The following is a 15,454-nucleotide window of genomic DNA, read 5'->3' as shown; positions in this document are numbered from 1 at the left end:
AGGCCCGCGTACCGCAAAAAAAAAAAAAAAAAAAAAAAAAAAAAAGGACAAAATTACATGTTGGCCAGGATGTGGAGAAATTGGATCCCGTGTGCTCTGTTGGTGGGAATGTAAGTGGTGTGGTCATTGTGGAAAAGTGCACGGCGGTTCCTCAAAAAATTAAACAGAGAATTACCTTGTGACCCAGCAATTCCGCTTCTGGAATAATACTCAAAAGAATCGACAGCAAAGACTTGAACAGATATTTCTACACCCATGTTCACTGCAGCATTTTCCACAACTGCCAGAAGGTGGAAGCAAAGTATCCACTGATGGATGATGGATAAACACAATGTGGTCTATCCACACAATGGACCATTATTCACTTTAAAAAGGAGGGAAATTCTGACACAGGCTACAACATGGATGAACCCTGAGGACATTACACTGAGTGAAATGAGCCACAGAGGGACAAATCCTGTCCGACTGCACCAACATGAGGCCCCTATAGAGGAGTCACATTCATAGAGAAGAAAGTACAATACAGGCGACTAGGGGCTGGGGGAGGGGAAAGGGCAGTTAGAGTTTTATCTGGACAGAGTTTCAGTTTTGAAAGACGAAAAAGTCCTGGAGATGATGGTGATAATGTTTGCACAAAATGTGAACACGCTTAATGCCATCAAACTGTACAAAAATGATTAAGATGGTAAATTCTATGTTACGCGTGTTTTGCCACAATCAAAATAAAAAGTTAAAAAGGGGGTTCTAGCTCTCTTATTACTGGAACTAATTTATGCATTAGTTATATATTAATATTTTTTGTTAAATTAATTGACTTTATTTTTTAGAGCAGTTTTAGGTTTACAGAAAAATTAAGCAGAAACTGCAGAGTTCCCAAATACCTCTCTGCGCCCCCAACTACCGCCCATTCCCTCACAGGTTCCTCTATTATTGACAGCTTGCATTCGTGTGGTAAATTTATCACAACTGCTGAACCGATATGTTATCAACTAAAGTCCAAGATTTGTAATAGGGTACAATTTTTGTATTGTACATTTTATGGATTTTGATGACAGTATAGTGGTGTGTATCCAACATAACAGTGTCATAAAGAATAGTTTCACGGCCATAGAAATCTCCTGTGCTTATGCAATACTGTTATATTTTAATGAACCTCCCAGGTTAGCGCAAATTAAAAAAAAATCCCCAACCACCTATAGCTCTGGCTTGATTCCTCCTTGAGTGAGTGAGTCTGCTGTTCATTCATCACACCTCTGCCAAGGCCCATTTGCTCTCACACTTCAAATGCTGGTCTTGCCTTTAGATTAAGGGGCTTCTGAGTCAGCATTTCTAGTCTTCTCTTTCAGTGCCTGTAAAGAACCTTTCTTATATAAACTGTGCAGCTAAGACGCTTGTCTGTCTTTGCAGAACGTTTATAATCTGTCCTTAACGCCACACACCACTGAGAGGAAGTGCGTAATTTCAGATGCAGCGTGAGGCGCGGCCTTCGTGTCACAGACAGAATCGGAGGGAAAGGTGCGGGGAGACCCTGCCTCTGAATGTCAGTATCACCCCCATGCTGGCCCTCCCTTTAGACGTTGGACCCCGGGCACGGAGGGAGCAGTAAAGAAGCGTCTTCGGGGTGGAGGACACAGATGGAGATTAAGATCCCGCTAGATGGCTGAGACCTGCCCCAAGGCTTGGGGCCCCTGCCTCCTCAGACACAGGTGAGTTTGGGGCCCCCTCGGGGGCCAGGTCAGCGTTTCAGGGATGGTAGGTCCTCTGCTCTCCCCGCGCGAGTTCCAGAGAGGCCAGTCGGTGCAGAAACCAGCGGATGCTCCCCTGGGGTAGCCTGACCACACGCATCGTGTGTCACGGCAAAGCCAGCGTATCTGAATCTTTGGAGAACGTGAAAAAAGTGGTGAGGAGGATTGTGGTACGAGACGGGTAGCCCTGACCTCGGACACGTGACAGCCCAGGCTCGTCCTTTTCTAAGGTCTTGGGACGCTACACTTTTCGGAAGTTCGGGGACAACCATGCTTTGATTCAGACTTCTACGGCTCCTCCTCAGCTGCGCTCATTTCTCTTTTGTGTGTGACTGCAGGCCACGCCTCTAGGCCTCAGCACTCCCGTAACTATCGGAGGCGCCGAGTTTGTTAGTGTTTACAGGGGGCAACCTTTGGGGGATAAAATGTTCCTCATCATCACACGGTCATCTTTATTGCCTATCATCTACGTCTCTTCCAGGGGGTACGGCTGCCTAGCGCCAACTGAGAGCGACCGTCTCCCATTAACCCAAACGGGAGACGTGCGTCTTAACGAGGAAAAGCCTCACCTTGTCTCGAGTTCATGAACCTTTCCTGATTCCCTTTGATGGGGAGAGTGACTAATGACATCATGGTCTCATTTTCCTCCCATTGTCGGTAAGCGTCTTTTTAACTTTTGTTTCTTGGATGGGAAGTCTGACTTTGGGAATAAAACTCCAGCCTTTCCTTTTCTGGAACACGCTCTCGCTTTTTTCTTTTTACGGAGGTGAAATTCCCGTACCACAAAACTACCCATTTTCAAGTGGCCTCAGGTATATTCACAGTGTCCCCTATCTGTCACCTCTATCTAGCCCCAAAATACCTTCATCACCCCAAAGGAAATCCCATACACCCACTGCCGTCATTCTCATCCCCCAACCTCCAGCCTCTGGTAACCACCGTCTGCTTTTGGTTTCTATGGGATTTACCCATTCTGCATATTTCACATGAATGGAATCATATGTATGATATATGACCTTTAGTGTCTGGCTTCTTAACGTAATGTTTTTGAGGTGCATCCATGTCGTAGCCCGTGTCGGTACTTTATCCACGTGTATGGCTGAATAAGAGTCCACCGTGCGGATAAACCAGTTCGTTTGTTGCGGACAGTGCGGCTATGAACGTGCACGCGCCACCATCTGTTCGAGTCCCTGCTTTCAGCTCTTTTGGGTCTATACTTAGGAGTGGAATGGCTGGATCACACGGTAACTTTGTTTAACTGTCTGAGGGAGAGAGCGCCAGACCGTTTTCTACAGCGGCTGCCCCGCTGTACATTCCCGCCTGCGATGTGTGAGGGTCCTACGTTTCCCTACATTCCCACCAAGACTTGTTATTTTCCATTAAAAATACATATAGCCGAGAGGGTGTGAAAATGGTGTCATTCTGAAGAGCTCATCTTGAGCCTCTGACAGATGAAACATTTCGCTGGATCCCCTCTAGCTTCGGCTCTAGGGAAAAGCCAGGAAGAGCCTGGGGGGAATCTGAATTATTCCCTCGTCTTCCAGGACTGGTCCCTCGGCCTTGCTCTCAGCGCAAATCCTGCGTTGCTGGGACTGAAAGGACCTTTATGTCAAGGTCTGAGGACCTTGGTATGCATGCTTTGGTCATCAGGGATGAGATTTCCCCTAGGATATCCTGCCCACCAGGGCATCTAGGGTGTTTGCAAAGAGCAGCTGGAATGACTAGTAACAGAAAGGATTTTCCTCTGTACCAATCGTCATCCTTATCGACTTCCAGCCTCTGACGAAAAGTCCTGATCGGAAAAGTTATTTCCATCTCTTCCTTTCTTTTTGTAATAAGTCATGTTAAAAATAAAAATTACCCCAGAAAAGAGTAGGACTGTAGCTTAACTGTCTTTGCATACATTTCTAGAGCTCCTAATATTCCTGCCGTATACTTGACAGAAGTATTTCCACCAAATATTTCTCAAAAGCCAGCAGACATCTGGAAAGGAGCTGTAAGCCCACGTGCTCTGCCCCCCGCCCACAGAGAACTTGATTCGTATAGATGTATCACGTCCTAGGAAACGGGATAATGAGAGGATCCTGTACTCCTGTATCTTCTGGGATGAAGCGCCACGGAAGGGTTCAAAAAACGGTTTCTCTCGTTTTTACCCCCAGGACAAGTGCATGAAGTAGGTATCGCCCCCGCTTGAGAGGGGAGACCACCAGGGTCTGGAGGGCTCGGGTTAGGGATGACTGACGCACTGAGGTCTGGGCAGGGGCGGAGTCCACCTTCCACGCCACCCCTGCTGCTCGAGTCGAGGTCCACGAGCTGCATCAGCGCCACCTGGGAACTTGCAGGAGACGCAGATTCTCAGGCCCACCCAGCCCTCCCGGGGCGGCCCTGACCATGAGCCCAGGCGGGTTCTTTGCACAGTGAAGTCTGAGAATCCCTGCACGACCCCACGCTCCTTCCCCTCCTGGAGTTTGCATGTTAGGAGGCAGGTATGTCTTCATAAGAAAACTCTCTTCAGCATGAGGTTGCATCTCAGAAGAGAGGTTGGGCTTCCTGAGCTGGGCAGAAGAAAATCGAATAGCTATGTCTGTCGAAGACTACTTCTAACAAAGTGTTTTTGGTCTCATGCTTCAGTGCAACCGCAAGAAGGAACCAGCGCTGGTCACCGTTAGGATGGAGGGGCGCACACGGCCTCTCCCTTTTGGACATCACTCCCGGAGGATGCGTGGGCCGTCCAGGGCTAGTTTTGGAAGCTGGGGTCTGGACGGGCTGAGAGTATGAGTCCAGCCTTGAGTGCACATTGCTTAAATACCGCTGCCGTGGAGGGAACGCACTTCAAGTCCCGAGACACTTACTAAGCTTTCGGGACCTTGGAATTTTCACTTCTGAGAAAAGGGGCAAAATAGACCTGTGCACATGCTGAAGACCTCTGCAGCCTCAGCCTCTAAAATAAAGGTAGCAGATGGATATGACCGATCAAGGCCCCGAGAAATCACACCTCACGTGCAGACAACCCCGAGGAGGTGCCCGCTGCCATCCAGCTTGCTAGCCTTAACACCCCCACTGGGAAAGGGAGTAAAAAGAACGATAAAGAGAAACGTTTCCAAGCTTCATTGCACATCAGGACTTAATCTACGGTGCGGTATTTTCCTGGTAGAATAAGAATAAGCTTTTCATGCCTTCCTGGCCAACATCTGAATACTAGGAAATCCCTTCTCCTTCCTAAGTGTACTCCTCCTGTCTCGCCTTTTATGGGCTCTGGGCGCTCCTCCAGACACCCACATCCTCTCCATCCCCTGGCGGCCCCTCCCCTCCTCGGCCTTCCCGGCCCTTCCTTCCAATGCTGTGGTTCTCTGTGACCTTTCAGGGGATTCCAGACCAAGTCCCAGCTCATTCCGTGAGCTGTTCACACACATCTGAGAACATATCAAATGGCCCAAAAGGCTGAAAGGACCTTTTTTTCTAGGATTCAGGAAAATAACTTGTTCGTCTAAATTTTAGAATTAGTCACCTTTCTTAGGGATGATCATTAGCATTTGTGAGCAATTGCCGATCACCTGGCAGAGTGAAGTCACACCCTCTTCCAAGCTAATGGTAAAATGTGAAGGTTAGTATTGAACTGTATATTACGTATATAATAACTATCAGTAAACATGGCCAACTGCCTACTCCAGGCAAAACAGACAGAGCTGATGTTAACTCTGCCACCTTTTCCCTTAGCTCCTTATTAATATATAACAAAACATCAGTCCTGCCCTGGGTGCTATTCCAAATAAAAGATTTCACTTATTCCTCAATAAGCATTATATGGCCTCCTGGGAATCCTGCTGTCCTGCTCTCCAAAATTATTTGACACAGATCGTAGGGCGAGTGTTGATATAAGGGAAACAACATCCGTATGTAAAGAAACAATCCTTGACCCTCACCTGGCTCCATAGACAAACATTTATCAGTCAAAATGGAATGCAGACCTAAATGTAAGGGCTAAGACTGTAATACTTCTAGAAGAACGCATAGGGAAGAATTCTTGTGACTGGATTAGGCAAAGGTTGCTTTGATAAGACATGAAAATCACAAGCCATAAGAGACAAAAAGTTGATAAGATTAAAACATTTGATCCTCAAAAGATACCGTTTAAAACAGAAAGCAGGCCACACGCTGAGAGGGCAAGAGTCACAAGACACATACACAGAATATAGAAAGAGTGCCCAGAAATCAATAATAAGGAAAAGAACAACCTGATTGAAAAAATGGGTAAAAGATCTGAACAGACCCTTCAACACAGAAGAGGTACAGATGGAAAACAGGCATGTGAAAGGGGTTAAACACCATCGGTCATTAGGGAAAGGCAAATTAAATCCAGAAGAAGGTGTAGCTGGGGCTGCTGGGATGGCTGACACACCCACACAGAGAAAACTGGCAACGCCAAGTGCTGCAAAGGATGAGGAGAAGCCGAAGTCTCATCACTGCTGGGGACCCAGCGGCTAAAGCCAGACACACGCTTTTACTAGAAGAACTTTAGGCAGTGCTTCCCAGTGGTTCAACTTATTTCAGCTGAAAAATGGAAACAACCCGAGTCTCCATCGGTGGATAAACAAACCGTGGTCCATTCATGAAATGGAATACTACTTAGCAAGAAAAAAGAAGAAGCCATCCACTGTGCATGACGGTGAGGATGAATCTCAAAGGCACTGCACTCAGCGGAGGATCCAGACACAAAGGCTGTGTTCTGTTCGTCCTGTTTATGCGATACTGTGCTATTATCCCATTTAGGTGACACTCTAGAGGCAGAAAGCAGAAAAGTGAGTGCCAGGCCTGGGGGTGGAGGGTGAGGACAGACTACGAAAGGGCACAAGGAAACCCTGGGGTCGTGGACCTGTTTTTTTTTTTTGGCGGTACGCGGGCCTCTCACCGCTGCGGCCTCTCCCGTGGCGGAGCACAGGCTCCGGACGCGCAGGCTCGGCGGCCATGGCTCACGGGCCCAGCCGCTCCGCGGCACGTGGGATCTTCCCGGACCGGGGCACGAACCCGCGTCCCCTGCGTCGGCAGGCGGGCTCTCAACCGCTGCGCCACCAGGGAAGCCCGGACCTGTTTTATATCATGACATTGGTGGTCGTTACAAGGCTGGACACATTTGCCAATATTCACGGAATTGTATGTAAATTATACCTCAATAAACTTGACTTAAAAACAAACAAACAACAAAAAAGGGGTCTGGTGAAGGCCAAGATTAAGAAGACCATCTCTGAAGTTCACCGGCAGGTTGCATAGGACCAAGTCCTTCCTTCTAGTACATTCTTACAAGTGAGTTTATAAAACAGATATTATTTAGAAGTGGAAGAAGAGAGGATGCTTGTAAAATGCCGTATTAAAAGCATCTAGCAAGGTGCTTTTGAAAAATGTCTGCCTGTGAAATGAAAAAATCTAAAGAAACCAAGACGGAGCTTTCCTTGTGTGGAAGCTGGTCTATACGCGCGTGATCCTGGCAGGAATTAGGACCGTCCTGCCCACAGCCCACAGGACGGCAGGGGTGGAAGTGGGTCAGGACCAAACCAGATTCAGGAGCAAAAGATACACCTAGGATGTCAAGGCTTCCATTATATGTGGCTTTCATAAAAAACAACAACAGACGGTGTCACCTGTAATAAGATGCTATTGGGTAGTTTCTCTGAAATGATTTGACTTGGAAAGAGTCACATTTTAAAGCACAGGAAAGACAGATTCTCTCTTGTTCTCCATCCATAGGACCACTAAGTCTGAAAACTGTTCCTTATTCTGAAAATAGGCAGCACATGGGGAGTCGAACACAATGGCTTTAGCCCAACACGAGGCTGAGCTTTTTATAGTCTGGATGTGATCTGCCTTGGCACAGTTCGGAAAAGCTGGTCTTCTGCAAAGGCCTTCCATTGCCTCTGTGCTTTGTGGCAATAAGTACATTTCATTTGCCTAAAGACGAAGCCTTGCCTAACAGACAGACGGGATTGCTAAGCCTCTTGTTCCCCAAGAAGGCGCGGAGGTAGGTGGTGTGGATGAGCTGAGGGAGCAGAAGTGGTGGCCAAGGAATGGGCTGGAAGAAGCCGATTCCGGGGCTCTGGTTGTCAAAGCTCCCATACGTGTGAAACAATGAAACGCTCTTTCTAACTGAGCAGCTGACCGCGTGGAAACGGTATCAACAACCAGAGCGTCGTCAAGTCGCCTTGACGTCATCATGAGTTATCACACAGGGCGGCCCCAGGCTGTGCTTACATGACTAGAAAGTGACAGCTACAACAGGAGACAGCCCTGGAGTCACTGGGATTATAAGAATCCGACGCGGCCATAAAAAAGAACGAAATAACGCCATTTGCAGCAACGTGGATGGACCTAGAGACTGTCACACTGAGTGAAGTAAGTCAGACAGAGACAATATCACATGATAGCGCTTGTGTGTGGAATCTAAAAGAAGGGTACAGATGAACGTATCTACAAAACAGAAATAGAGTTACAGATGTAGAAAACAAACTGATGGTTACCAAGGGGAAAGGGGGGGGTGGGTGGGATAAATTGGGAGATTGGGATCGACATATACACACTTCTATACATAAAATAGATAATAAGGACCCGCTGTACAGCGCAGGGAACTCTACTCAATACTCTGTAATGACCTAGATGGGAAAAGACTCTAAAAGAGAGTGGATGTCTCTATACGTAAAACTGAATCACTTTGCTGTACACCTGAAACTAACACATCATTGTAAATCAACTCTACTCCCATAAAAATTAATTTAAAAAAAGATGATTGGTAACGAAAACAGTTTGCCGCCAATATTTATGGGCTCAATTGTAGACTATTAATTTTCATGTGTGAGTTGCACGTGCTAACCTCTCACTAGTTCTCTTAGGTTGTATTCTTAGGTCATTTCACGCGTGCAGTGGAGACTGTGTCGTGACACCCTGTCTCTGTCACTGCCCTGCGTCCAGGGACGGCCAGCAGCCCGGGAAACACAGCCTCCGGAGGGAAGAGTGAGCCTGGCCTTTCAAACATCGGCCTTCCCGCCGAGATGATCCACCGGACGGGAGGCCTTTGAGAGGGACCTCTTGGCATCCGGGGCACAGCCAGGAGCCGGACCAACAGTTCTATCTCCTTTCCATTTAGACTAAACACAGTCACACGAAAGAAAAATATTCTCGAGGCTGGCGTTATATTAAGTTGGTCTGTTATGAAAAAAAAAAATTGGCCAACAAAGGAAAAAAGATTAAGAGCCAGGGAGGGTTCCGACTTGGCTGGGCACAGGGCTCTTTTTCCTGGTCCTCTGCATTTGAAATGTTCCTGAAAAGGTCAAGTTCTAACTGGAGCTCCACCTTCTCCATCCTGAGAAAAGGTGTGACTACTTCTCCTCTTCCTTCCTCGGCTTTAATCTACTTTTCTGTTATTGTACGTTCATGAACGCTATGTAGTTTTTTCATTTCCTCTTCCAGATTTCAAAATTTATTTTAACATTTACATACAATGAAATCCACTTTTCTGGTGTGTAGTTCTGTGAGTCTGGACACACAGATGCTCCGGGTGGCATCAGCTCGAGTCGCTGGGCTGCTCGCCACCCCTTGCGGTCAAGCCCCCTCCCCAACCTCTGTCCATCACTGGTCTTCCTCTAGTCTCATGGCCATGCCTCTTCCAGATGGTCACACACATGGAATCACTCGGTGTCACAACTCTGGCGTCGGCTTCTCTCACTCAGCATTTGAGATCCACCGCCCTGCTGTATCACCAGAGTGACCCCTTTTATCGTGGAGGAGTGCTCTGTTGTATCCCATCACCACGATGTTTATGCATTCACTCCCTGAAGGACATCTGAATCGTTTCCAGTTTTTGGTCAATGTGAATTGGGCTGCTAAAATCATTCATGTATGGTGTTTTTTGTATGTGTGGACATGCTTTTGTAAATACTCAAGAATGAGAGCACTGGGTCTTATGGTTAGAGTACATTTAACTTTAATAAAGCTGCAGGGGGCTTCCCTGGTGGCGCAGTGGTTGAGAATCCGCCTGCCGACGCAGGGGACACGGGTTTGAGCCCCGGTCCGGGAAGGTCCCACATGCCGTGGAACAACTAAGCCTGTGCGCCACAAGTACTCAGCCTGCGCCCGAGAGCCTGTGAGCCACAACTGCTGAAGCCTGAGCGCTGCAACAACTGAAGCCCGCACGCCTAGAGCCTGTGCTCCACAACAAGAGAAACCACCGCAATGAGAAGCCCGTGCACAGCAACGAAGAGTAGCCCCCGCTCGCCGTAACTAGAGAAAGCCTGCGTGCAGCCATGAAGACCCAACGCAGCCAAAAAAAAAAAAACCTCCAGGGGAACCCAGTCACAGGAGGACGCCTGCACAGTTAAAATAAGTAAATAAATAAAAAATAAAGCTGCAGAACTGTTTTCCAGACTGGCCGTTCCATTTTGTGTTCCCACCAGCAATGCACCAGAGTTCCAGGTCCTTGTCAGCACTTGGTATCGTCAGCTTGTTCCCTTAGCTGTCCTAAGAGCTCTGCAGAGCTGACCCGTTATGGTTTTAATCTCCCTCCTTCCACGTTACTGCTGATGCTGGATCCAGTGCAGGGTTCAGAGTTTCCACTTGTAGCACCATCCTTACCGGTTCTGGGACATCCCCCTGCAATGAAAACTGGCGGTCCAGCCCCCCGTGAGCCCCTGTCACACGGGTTGCTCAGAGTCAATCAGGATCGTGACCACAACTTTGGTGCCTTTGCTCTTCTCCACGAAGACAAACCACCCACAGTCAACTTCTTTACAAATGTGAGTTCCGAGGGCAGGAGGGCCTGGGGCGGGGGGCGGGGACCAGGACGAACATGATATCAGGCCTGAAACGTGATCTCAGAGCAAAGGGCCTCAAAGGCAGGGATGATCTCTGCGGGGCAAGCACGTTACCTTGAACCACACTGAGGCGGGAAACAAGAGAGCTAACAAATTTCGACTGTACAGAAACTAAAGAGAAAATCAGCCCCAAAGTTTTTACCTATTGTATGGACTTCATTTCATTTTTGTAAAAGAATATTCTCTTCTCATACATTGTTGTACAGTATGCATGCCTGTCTTTCTGGTACAGAAACACCAGCCTCTTCTTGAGCAAGACTCTTACAGGGAATGACAGTCATTTTAAATTAGACCAACATACGCCACTTTTCAAATTTACATCTCTGCTTTTCACCACTGATAGCCTAGTACTTTCCCAGAGGCTTCATAAAATATCAGGTTTGGAAGGGCCTTCCGGAAGCCTCTGGACCCTAGCATCCCCGGGAGCTCCTGGGATCATCCACTGAATCCCATCTGCATCTTAATAAGATCCCAGGTAACTGAGCGCTCCTCGGAGCTTGAGACCATCACTCAGGAATGGTTCCTGTCCCAGGACTGGTCCTGGCTGGCCGCCAGAGCATCAGCTGGGGAGAGTCTGGCGCCTTAAGAATTTCTGGTCTAACAGCTTGGGAGTGGGAAGGGGTGGAGCCTGGGAATCTCTGTTTTTAACCAGCTCCCCAAGCAATTCCGATGCACAGTCAGGCTTCTCACCTGGGACAGATAAGGGAACAGCTCGGGGAGGTGCAGGCCCCTTGACACTCTGCCCGTCCTGGGAAACCGCCCCCCCAGCATCCCCTCCGCCTGCACGCTGGGTGCTCCCTGAGATGGACAGGGTGGCTCACCACTGCTGACCCTCTGAAGGTTTCCTCTCGAGTGTGGGAAATGTGCAGAGATGCCACCAAGACCCCCTCCAGCTGTAAAATCCAGGGGTCCCTCCCTGGCCCCTAAGCAGAGCGCTGCATGAGTTTCCCCATGTGGACAGGCACCGCAGCCCAGCCAGATGCTTTAGGATGGAATTTTCCTGTATTTTCAGCATTTATAACACTTTTCCTTCCTAAAGCTCAGCGACATTATGCCAGTGATTTTAAAACCGCGTGAGTCTACGTGAATCCCTTGTAGCATTTTTTTTTTTCTCTCCAAGGAGAGAACCATCTGAAGCCCACCTGAGTGGTCTCTTCCTGCAGGTGCAGGTGGCCCACCTGTGAGGGGTCTCTCCCAGCAACTGCAGGTTCTGCAACCATTCGCGGTTCCTCTTCTCCCTCGCCCTCACCTTCCACATCGGATCTGTCGTCAGGTTTCAGGGATCCACCTCGTCTGCCTACCTCGTCTGCAGGTGTCCCGCCTGTCCAGCCCGCGTCGGGGAAGCCAGGCTTGCTGTGTCTCTGCCTCAGGCGGACTGAGCTCCTGGCACTGGGTCAGGGCCCCTGCACCCCAGGGCTTTTGCACATGCCTGCCGTCCTGGCCTGGGCTCTTGGGGGCTCTAGAGGCTGTGGCTCAAGTCTCTGGGGACGTTTTCCTGACCCTGAACCTAGACCAGGGGCTTGAAAAGCTTGCTCCAAACACAGTACTCAGTGTGCAGCCCGCGCGGACCAGGCCTCCTCCAAGCCCCTGTCCCAGCCTCTGCTACAGCATATGATGCCCGGAATGTGCTCAGGACCGTTCGATGAATGAATTATGGCTCTGAGGTCATCCAGCTCCGCCCCATGACAAAATGCAGGTTCCTCCCACATGGAGGCAGAAGGCCAGAGTCTTCTGTTTTTAGACCATTTTTAAGACCATTATGAGCTCATGATTTCTGAAGCACTTCCAAGGCAGAGCTTCAGTGGGTAAAACTGTGGCCCTCTTGTTCTCTCCCTTCAATTCCTTAAGTCACCTGAATATGTCAAAATACACACCCCCCGCCCTCAGGTCTTGTCGACTCTTTGAGCCAGATCTGTGGGGTTTCTGAGTGTCGGTCTAGTGGATGGTCTGGTTTTATCTGCGTTGTCAGACAGATGGCTTTCCAGGCCTCTACGATGGGGCGTTATGGGCCCTACCGAAGCTGCTGCGCTCAGGATCAGGAAGATAAATAAGACATCCATCGTCTGCTGAAATCAAGATAGGAAATGAGGCAAGGGCTCTGGAATGCAGGGCTCCCATCTCCAGGAGGCTCAGTCCTGGTAATATTTGAACCAGGCTGTTCTGAGCACGATTGTCAGAGATAAGCTGTTTAGCACACCTACCGTGACTCAGGAGGGTTAAAGGTTACGGAGAAAAGGAGCGAGTTTGCCAAAGTGGGTCTGTGCAAAGCTATAAAAGGAAGATTTTCCACGCTTGCCGAAGGTCTCAGATTGAAAATCAAATTTTAACTTTATATCAACAAGATGCCTTCTTATTACTTTGATTCTCCCTGAGGAACACCTTGCAGTTCTGGTGGCCAACACTAGGTGGCAGTCAGTCGCGCTCTTTGGGACAAGGGCCCACCCCACCCTCGGTTCAGACAGCTTTGCAAAGTCCAAGATTTTGCAATCGTTTGGGGCTAGAATGACCCCCCTCGGTGGATCAGAGGGCAGGCTCCGCATTTGTCATGGGGAGCTAGCCTCCCATGGGGAAAATTCTGACGAAAATTTTGACTGCGGAATTCCAATGTTGTCTAAAGAGCTTATCAAATCTCATTTTTCTCTTCGTGGGGTAGTTGAGTGAACTCAGTAATTAATTATTTTATAATTCCCTTCCCTTTTGACTTGCTCAAAGGAATGTGTTCTAAATACAGATACAGATAGAGACATAGATAGATAGATATTTGAGGGCCTTTTAAACCCAAACCCAGTGCAGAGGTCCAAGAAATAGCGATCAAGTTATTGGATTTGACCCCTGTGTGGGACGAGGTTATAAGAGCAACTAACATTTCCAGACCAGAGCATTTACTGTTTGGAGCACTTTCCAACAGTACAATGACGTAATGCCTGCAACACCTCTGTGAGGTAGGTCTGTTCTTAGGTCTATTTTACAAGTGGGGGAACAGAGACACCAGGCGGTGGAGGTCCCTCAGCCGGCCTGTCGAGGAGGGGATTCCTACCCAGCTTTCCAGAACATTCCAGAGGCTGTTGTCACCACCCAGCTGGACCTCCCTTGAGTCATGGGTAGGACCGTGGACCCCGAATGTATCTTTTTACGGATCTTCACGAAGCTATAATCAGAGATGGACAAACTGACTGCAAAAACAAACAGATGTAGGCTTGGGTTCACGGAAATCTCGACAAAGCTGAGCCGACCGCAATCCTTCCGTGATTCTCTAAAAGCCCCATGTCTCTGCTCTAACTCGATGCTGCTCAGTTTGCGACCACTTCACGGCTCATTAATTCCCCTTCTGCTGGAAAGGGACTGGGGCCAGAAAGAGAAGGTGAAACTCAAACAAGGCGGTTCTGTTCCTTTTTAGCAACTCTGGTCAAAAGGTATGTAAGGACGGCCCTGGGGCTGCAGGCTGAAACTCGGAGCTATCAGCACACTCCCCGGGACAATCAGACAGACCTCTGACCCGCGTTCCCTCCCGCTCCCACGAACAGATGTGTTGTTGAAGAAGGATTACGTTGGAAAGACCTGATCGTTTCTGAATGCTGGTGGCGGTGTTTTATGGTAAAAAGACGGAATCGTTATGCATTTCCTGAACAAAGCGTTTCTCTGGGTGTTTGAGAGAAGAAGCTTTCAGATACGGGGCAGCGGTTGGAGACTTAAGCGTACACCTCCCGGCAGAACAAGCTTATGGTGGGAGAAGGCCACTGTGGCTAAGAGGGCTCTCTCTGTGCAGCACCCTCGGAAGGAGATGAGCTAAGGAACAGAAGGCAGCGCGCAGCCCCTGGCCGCTCCTGATGGGCAGCAAGCGTCAGAACTGGTGGCTGTTTGGTTGTGAACAAATAAAAGGGTCTAGAAGTGACTTTTAAAAAAATAATTAATTAATTAATTTATTTATTTTTGGCTGTGTTGGGTCTTCGTTGCTGCGCGCGGGCTTTCTCTGGTCGCGGCGAGCGGGGGCTACTCCTGGTTGCGGTGCGCGGGCTTCTCATTGCGGTGGCTTCTCTTGTTGCGGAGCACGGGCTCTAGGCGCGCGGGCTTCAGTAGTTGTGGCTCGCGGGCTCAGCAGTTGTGGCTCGCGGGCTCAGCAGTTGTGGCTCGCGGGCTCAGCAGTTGTGGCTCGCGGGCTCCAGAGCGCAGGCATCAGTAGCTGTGGCGCACGGGCTTAGTTGCTCTGCGGCGTGTGGGATCTTCCCGGACCAGGGCTCGCACCTGTGTCCCCTGCGGTGGCAGGCGGCTTCTTAACCACTGTGCCACCAGGGAAGCCCCTAGAAGTGACTTTTAGTTTGATGTTGGGAGCGGCTGAAGGAAAGAGATGAGAAGATGGTGGTGGGAAGCATGGACGGAAGGGTCTCAGAGGAGTGGCGGCAATGTTAGCACTGCAGGCAGAAGCCCTTAGATCAGGTGGCAACGGGGGCCTCTTTGCTCCTTCACCGTATGGGGCTGTTGGATCCTGGCAGTCTACAAAGGGCAGGGACTCTACTGGTGCAGAGCTGGAAGATCCCCTCAAGATGTCAGACCACCCAGAGACCTGAACATGTATTTGATTGTGGACACATGAAGTCATAACGTTGGCAACAGCTCCCGGAGAAAGCTCTAGCCCAGCTCTGAATACGATGACTACAAGCCCGAAGTAGCCTGGACAGGGTAAGGTGACCAGTCAGTGGCAGAGCAGCCTGGTGTTCAAGGTCGTTAATTCCTCACAACCCATGTCGCCCGTGAAGTCTGATATTGGGAAAGGTGAAACGGCAGACAGTAAAGCCAGGTCAAAATTCAGTCTTCTTTATTCACAGCTTAAAAGTATCTAATGTTTTGGAAACTGTT

General features: G+C 49.1%; 1 protein-coding gene across 3 annotated transcripts in view; it reads right to left on the bottom strand.

The window, feature by feature from the left end:
• Window positions 1-15,454, bottom strand: part of COL4A2 (collagen type IV alpha 2 chain) — a 178,520-nt gene that overhangs the window by 63,983 nt on the left and 99,083 nt on the right. The gene's annotated exons all lie outside the window — the stretch shown is intronic.

This window comes from Physeter macrocephalus, chromosome 13, assembly GCF_002837175.3.
Source record: "Physeter macrocephalus isolate SW-GA chromosome 13, ASM283717v5, whole genome shotgun sequence".
In the NCBI taxonomy this organism is placed as follows: domain Eukaryota; kingdom Metazoa; phylum Chordata; class Mammalia; order Artiodactyla; family Physeteridae; genus Physeter; species Physeter macrocephalus.
The sequence above is the reverse complement of the archived record's forward strand: the minus strand, read 5'-3'. Positions and strand labels throughout refer to the sequence as shown.